Source organism: Triticum dicoccoides, chromosome 5B (assembly GCF_002162155.2).
Source record: "Triticum dicoccoides isolate Atlit2015 ecotype Zavitan chromosome 5B, WEW_v2.0, whole genome shotgun sequence".
Classification (NCBI taxonomy): domain Eukaryota; kingdom Viridiplantae; phylum Streptophyta; class Magnoliopsida; order Poales; family Poaceae; genus Triticum; species Triticum dicoccoides.
In genome coordinates this window covers 434,172,874-434,180,192 of record NC_041389.1, presented here as the reverse complement: position 1 = coordinate 434,180,192, position 7,319 = coordinate 434,172,874, and positions in this window count along the sequence as shown.

Below are 7,319 nucleotides of genomic sequence, written 5' to 3'. Positions count from 1 at the left end.
CGGCGGCGACTTGCGGCGACGACGGCGCAGGTGGCGGCGGCGTCGGGTGCGGGCGGCGGTGGCTGGCGAGGCGAGAGGCGGCAGAGCGGGCGGCTTTTAAAGGGGGGGTCGGGGTGGAGGCCATCTTGGGGGAGGGGCGGCCGGCGGCGGCTCCGAGCCGGACTCCGAGAGGAGTCCGCTGCGAGCACGGCGGGGAAGGCGACGACGGTTGGCGGGCCAGCCTGCTCGAATGGGCTTCGGCCTAGTCGGGCGAGAAACTTTTTTTTAATTCTACTGAACAAAAAAAGATCCTAATAATTAAAAAAATTCTAAAAATGCCAAAAACAATTTTCACTGTATAATAGAATATTTAGAACAAAGTGAACATTTTTCTGGCCTAAAAATGCAATTTCGAAAACATGCATATTTTTCTAATTCAAATAAAATAACGATAAAAGTCCAAATAAAATCTTAAATTGATTTTAACAATTTTCCTCCAACATTTCTTTTATTTTGGAGAATTCATTTTATCCCCTCTCTTTTATTTTAATATTGGAAATATTCAGAGACAAAAATGATAAAACCAAAATGATCCCCTTTTCAATATTTGAGAAAATTCTAGTATGAAAATAACGAAATCCCCAACTCTCTCCGTAGATCCTTGAATTGCTTAGAATTTCTAGGATCAACCAAAATGCAATAAAATATGAGATGCGTATGATGACCTAGGTATAACATTCCAAACTGAAAATTTGGGATGTTACAAACCTACCCCCCTTAAGATGAATCTCGCCCTCGAGATTCGGGTTGGCTAGAAAATAGATGCGGGTGGTCCATCCGTAGGTCTTCCTCTCGTTCCTAGGTGGCTTCATCCTCGGTATGGTGGCTCCACTGAACTTTGCAAAGCTTGATAACCTTGCTGCGTGTGACTCGACTGGCAAACTCGAGAATCTTCACTGGTTTCTCTTCGTAGGTCAAATCACTATCCAGCTGAATTGCTTCTAGTGGCACTGTATCTTTCAGAGGAATATCGGCCATCTCTGCGTGGCACTTCTTCAACTGGGAAACATGGAACACATCATGAACTCCTGACATTCCTTCTGGCAATTTCAGCTTGTAAGCAACTTCTCCCATACATTCCAAAACTTTGTAGGGTCCCACAAAACATGGTGCTAACTTTCCCTTAACTCCAAAATGCTTAACTCCTCAAAGTGGGGACACACGAAGATATACTTTGTCTCCGACTTCATGAACTGTCTCCTTGCGTTTAGAATCCGCATAACTCTTCTGCCTGGACTAGGCTACCTTGAGTCTGTCGCGAATCAGTTTAACCTTCTCTTCAGACTCCTTAATCAAATCTGGTCCAAACAACTGACGATCTCCAACTTCATCCCATAATAACGGTGTCCTGCACCTCCTTCCGTACAAGGCTTCGAAAGGGGGCCATCTTCAAACTGACTTGATAACTGTTGTTATAAGAAAACTTTGCATACGGCAGATTGTCGTCCCAACTAGATTCATAATCTAGCGCACAAGCTCTCAACATGTCCTCCAGAATCTGATTGACTCTCTCGGTCTGTCCATCTGTCTATGGATGAAAGGTTGTACTGAACTCTAGCCTAGTACCCAAAGTCTCGTGTAACTGATTCCAGAACTTTGAGGTAAACCGGGTTCCTCTATCTGATACAATGGTCCTCGTAACTCCATGCAGACATACGATCCTGGTCATGTATATCTTTGCCAACTTCGCACTTGTATAAGTGGTCTTTAGTGGGATGAAATGGGCTACTTTAATCAACCGATCGACTACCACCCATATAGAGTCATAGCCTAAACGACTCCTAGGCAATCCCGTGATAAAGTCCATGCCAAGCTTGTCCCACTTCCATTCGGGTATCGGCAATGGTTGTAGCTATCCTGCTGGCTTCTGATGCTCTGCCTTAACTCTCTGACATACATCACATACTGCTACATACTCAGCGATGTCCTTCTTCATTCATGTCCACCAGAAACTCTCCTTCAAATCTAGATACATCTTAGTGTTTCCTGGGTGAATCGAATATGGTGAATCATGGGCCTCCTGCAGAATCAACTTCCTGATCTCGGGGTCATTAGGCACATATACGCAATCCTCACGAAATCCTTTAGCCTTTCCTTTATCTCCGCAATCTCCTTGTCAGTCTTCTGGGCGTCTCTGATCTTATCCATCAAAGTGGATTGAATTTCCAATGCTGCTACATAACCTCTCGGAACTATTTAAAAACATAGCTCACGAATATCCTCTGCTAACTCCTTGGGTAATCCTCCGGTCATGAGCGTATTGACATAACTTTTGCGACTCAATGCATCGGCTACTACATTAGCCTTTCCGGGATGGTAGTGCAACTTCATATCATAATCCTGCTCTCGAATCTTCAGCTGATGGTATCTTGATCGCATATCAATCTTGGAAAATACTTTAGCTCCTTGCAATTGGTCAAACAAATCATTGATCATCGGCAGTGGGTACTTATTCTTGATCGTCACCTCATTCGACGCACGATAATCAACAACCATCCTCAATGATCCATCCTTCTTCTCCACTAGAAGTACTAGGGCTCCCCAAGGTGACAAACTTGGTTGAACGTGACCTTTATCTAGTAACTCCTTAATCTACTTCTTAATTTCCTCCAAATCCTGTGTGGGCATCCGATACGGTCTCTTTGATATTGGCCCGGACCTGGCAAAAGCTCAATCAAAAACTCAATGTCCCTATCCGATGGCATGCCTGGCAACTCTTCCGGAAATACGTCGGGGTAATCCTTCACCACTGGTACTTCCTCCCGTACAACTCCTGATAAGGAATTCACTTGAATCCTCTTCGACACATGTCGGGATACATACTTGATCCTTCTTCCTTCTGCGGTGGTGAGCATAATTGACTTACTGGCGCAATCGATGTTTCCTCCGTACATCGATAGCCAATCCATACCCAAAATCACATCCAATCCTTGCGACTCCAGAATTATCAGATCCGAGGGGAAAACATACCTACCTATGGTCAATGGCATCTGAAAACATCCTTGGCTTGCCATATGCTCCGCTCCTGGCGAGCTTACTAACATAGGTGTCCTAAGAACTTTGGTGGGCAACTTATACTTATCCACAAATCCCCTTGATATGTATGAATGCGATGCACCAATATCAAAAAGAATGATTGCAGTAAATGACTTAACCAAAAACTTACCTATAACTGCATCTGGCTGCTCTTCAACGTCCTCCACGCTAACGTGGTTCACTTGTCCCCTATTGAAAGGGTTGGGCTTCTTCCCAGAGCTTCCATTACCATTTCCATTCTTTGATTCAGAACACTCGGTGGCGTAATGTCCATTCGTCCCGCACTTGAAACAGGTAATGTGACTTAGATCCTTCTTCGGGGGCGTTGCCGGGTTGGAACGGTTCTGGCCATTGCTTCCTCCATTCCCATTCCCATTCTTGGGGACACTATGGTTATGCAAACTTCCTCCATTGGAATTGTGGCCTCCATGGTTATGGTGGATTTGTCCTCCCGAGTTCGGGGTAAAACAAGGTCTCTGCTGAGCTCCTAAATTGTACTTCCCTTGTCCATACTTCCTATTGCGGCTATCTATCTGCTGCTGCTTCCCTTCAATCATAAGAGCTCTATCTACCAACTCCTAGTAGTTGTTGAATGTTGCCACCATCAACTGCATGCTCAGCTCATCATTCAGTCCTTCCAGAAACTTCTCCTGCTTAGCAGCATCTGTGGCTACGTCATCAGGGGCATAACATGCTAACTTACTAAACTCATCCACATACTGGCTCACTGTGTGTACTCCTTGGTGCAAGTTGCGAAACTCGCGTTTCTTCATGTTCATAGCTCCTGTTGAAACATAGGCAGTGCGGAAAGCCTGCTGAAACTGATCCCATGTAACAGTGTCAATGGGGTAAGTGGCTGTGAAATTCTCCCACCATGATGTTGCGGGTCCATCAAGCTGGTGTGCGGCAAAACTCAGTCTCTCTGCATCTGTGCATCCTGAAGTGGTCAGCTCCCTTCCAATCTTGGCGGAGCCAATCATGTGCAACAATCGGCTTGGTGCTACTAGAGAACACTGGTGGACTCAGTCTTAGGAAGCGGGCTAAGTGATCAACGGGTGGTGGTGGTGGTGGGTTGTTTGTTGTTGTTGCCTTGGTTCTGATTCTGGACTAGTAGCTGCATCAAGGTATTCTGCTGCTGGATCAACTGAGTGAGCTCCAGTAGGAAAGCAAATCCATTGTCACGTCTCGGAGGCATCTGATGGGTTTAGAAAAGGTGAGAAAACAAAATAGAATGAGGTCTAAAGGGAAAACACTACCCATATGCACATGAAACAAACACAATCATATCACTTCAATCAATTCAAAGGGCATACAATCGGTCTAACTATCGTTACAAAAGTGCTCAGACTATTCTATATACATGGGGAAATACTACTACTGATAGGGTGGTCGACTAGAAGTTTTGATCGGTGGAAGACTCCATGATATCTGCTCAAGCTTCATCAACATAGTCATCATCGCTATCGTCGGGATCCGAATCGGTGTCGTCGATGATGATGTATTCTTCTGAACGAATCTCCTTTGAGTGGTCGTCATCTCCTCCTAGTGCGGGGTCTCCCATGAATACTCCTAGCTTCCTTGTCAGATCGTTATTCTTCTCCACTAGTATCGTCATTTCCTCCTCATATCTGTCGCGTGTAGACTTGAGTTCCTCCTCCAGTTCCGAAATCCTGGTCATTGCCTTCTTTAGATCTATCATGCTTGTGCACATCTGGTTCTCCTGGCGACGAACGTGCTGGTTTAACTCCTGGATGAAAGTTACAATGGACCTGTCCCTCCTGGTGCTGATCATCTCCCATTGCTCATCTCGGCACCCACATATCTGGTAGATAGTGTCCTTAAGATCCTTGTGGTAAACTTCTCCAATGCGTCCCATGACGATGTGGGCTGCCATGCTCTTTCCTAGACTCCAAGTTGGTGCATCAAAAGAAAACTCTATGGGTTCAGTGACTCGCATGAATGTTCTTCCTTGAAATTGAACACAAATCATCCAACGCTCCTCTTCTGGTAAAGTGGCGATGTAGGTCCCGATGAAGCTTGGTATTCCGATGTTCAGGTACCTAGTGACTTCCTTCAAGTGTCGTCCAAAAGGTGTATCTTCATCCGGTTGTGTAAACTTGTTCCTTGAGTCTGCCATCCTATAGAGTGGAAAAGGGGGAGGAGTCAGAAATGAGTATAGAAGAGTGACCTATGGTTTAACTTAGTGGTCGTGTCCTACAGTCAGCGTTTGATCTGATACCATCTTGTAGCGACCAGACCTCAAACAGTCTAGTCTCTATGCATCAGTGTCATCCCTGGATCGGCAATGCTGACACACACAATACTTGAGGATTTATAACAGAGTTTCAATCACACATTTATTACATCGAATGTCTCAAAAGAGAACTTATTACAATAATATGGCTTAAGGCTATCTAAATAAGATAACAACGGAAGACTTGGAAGATAAAGTGAGTCCATCAACTCCAACGACATAGCTGAGTGAACGACAACGACCTATGGCACCTTACTCGTCGTCTGAAAAGTCTGCAACATGATATGTTGCAGCCCGAAATGGGTCAGCACATGGAATATGCTGGCAATGTAACACAAAGAGTAATGAACAGAATAAATGCTATCACTACATGCATATATGGCTGGTGGAAAGCTCAATGGTTTCAGTTTTGCATAAAGCCAATTTTTCCCTACATCAAAGGAAATAAATTTTATTTAACTATCATGGTGGTTGTAAAATATTGAGAAGGTTCCTCCAACTCAATCCCAATTAAGCAATATCAATTAAACCCAACAAATTAACTTAGATTGATGAGATCAACATGATAATCCAAGAACCAGGTACTCAAGATGTCCATAACCGGGGACACGACTAACCATGATTAGTTTGTACACTCTGTAGAGGTTTGCGTACTTTTCCCCACAAGACTCGATCTCCTCCGTTGGATTTCTCGCACTACATGGTGTTTGAGAAATGGATAACCGAGACAGAGTCTTTCAGAAACATTAACTCTTTACTCTGGGTGGACAGTTACACCTACTTTCCTCTACATCTGCTAGCCCACCACTGAAAGAGGTCATGCAACATACTCAACTATGCTAGAGCCCATAATAGCTGGTGGCTGCACACAGAAGTTTCTAGCATGAATAATCTTATGATCCCTTTGAGCCTGGGTGGCGAACCATAGGATGATCACACGGGTACTCCGGGATATCCTAGGACAACACTGGATTCTCCAGGTACCTGCAACCAATCCACCCAGATGTGTATTTAAGTCGCCACCTTAAGTTAACCATTAATTAACAATTCTCACATCTGTCATGGATACACTCACCCAATCCACGTCTACGAGCATAACATAGAAATCCTGAGCAATCATAGAAGTAACTCCCAAAGGTTTGATAATAAACGGGCAATAGGTGCTACCTCATCATCTACTTCCCAAACCCACATGTTATTCAGATCCTAACCATGCACTATTTGAGGATTGAGACTAATGCATAAAACTAGGTAATAAATGGATATGGTCAAAGTGTTACTTGCCTTGCTGATGATCCGCAAAACCTAGAGACTCGTAGTAGCACGCTTCGCACTCCGGGAATTCTATTGCAAACAAACAATAACATACATAAGCACTCAAACAAGAAGCACGGGTAAAATTCAAATAAGAAGATCTAACCAGAAAGTTCAACTGAAGAACTCCGGTTTGCAAAAAGAAACAAATCAAATGGAGCAACGAAACTCAAACTACGAATGAAACAAGCTTCGTTTACTGATCTGGACTAAAGCCAAATTTTACAGTACCAAAATCATGTTTAAGTTGATTAAACAGAAAGAGGGCTCCGAGACGAAGATTTAGGCGCTTGTTTCATCTAATTCGGATAAACGAGCGAAAAGTTATACTGGAACGAATATCAGGGCAGAAATCGCGATAAAAAATAATCGCAGAAAAACCCTGGAAAAAAAAAGCGAGAGGAACAGGCTAACAAACGAACATTCGTTGTCTGCGACTAACCGATGAACAACGTTCATTAAGACGAACGTATGAACAAACGTCCCCTAAATAACTAAACCAAAAAAACCAAACTGATCTATTAAAAAGTAGATCTAGGTTTCTAAAATAACAAATGGTTTTTGAAAAAAAAAGAAATGGCGGCAGCGGCGGCATCTACCTCCGGCGAGGTCCGGCGGGGCGGGGTGGGGCGGCGCGGGGCTGCGGCGATGAGAGGCGACGGCGGCGGCGGCGGGC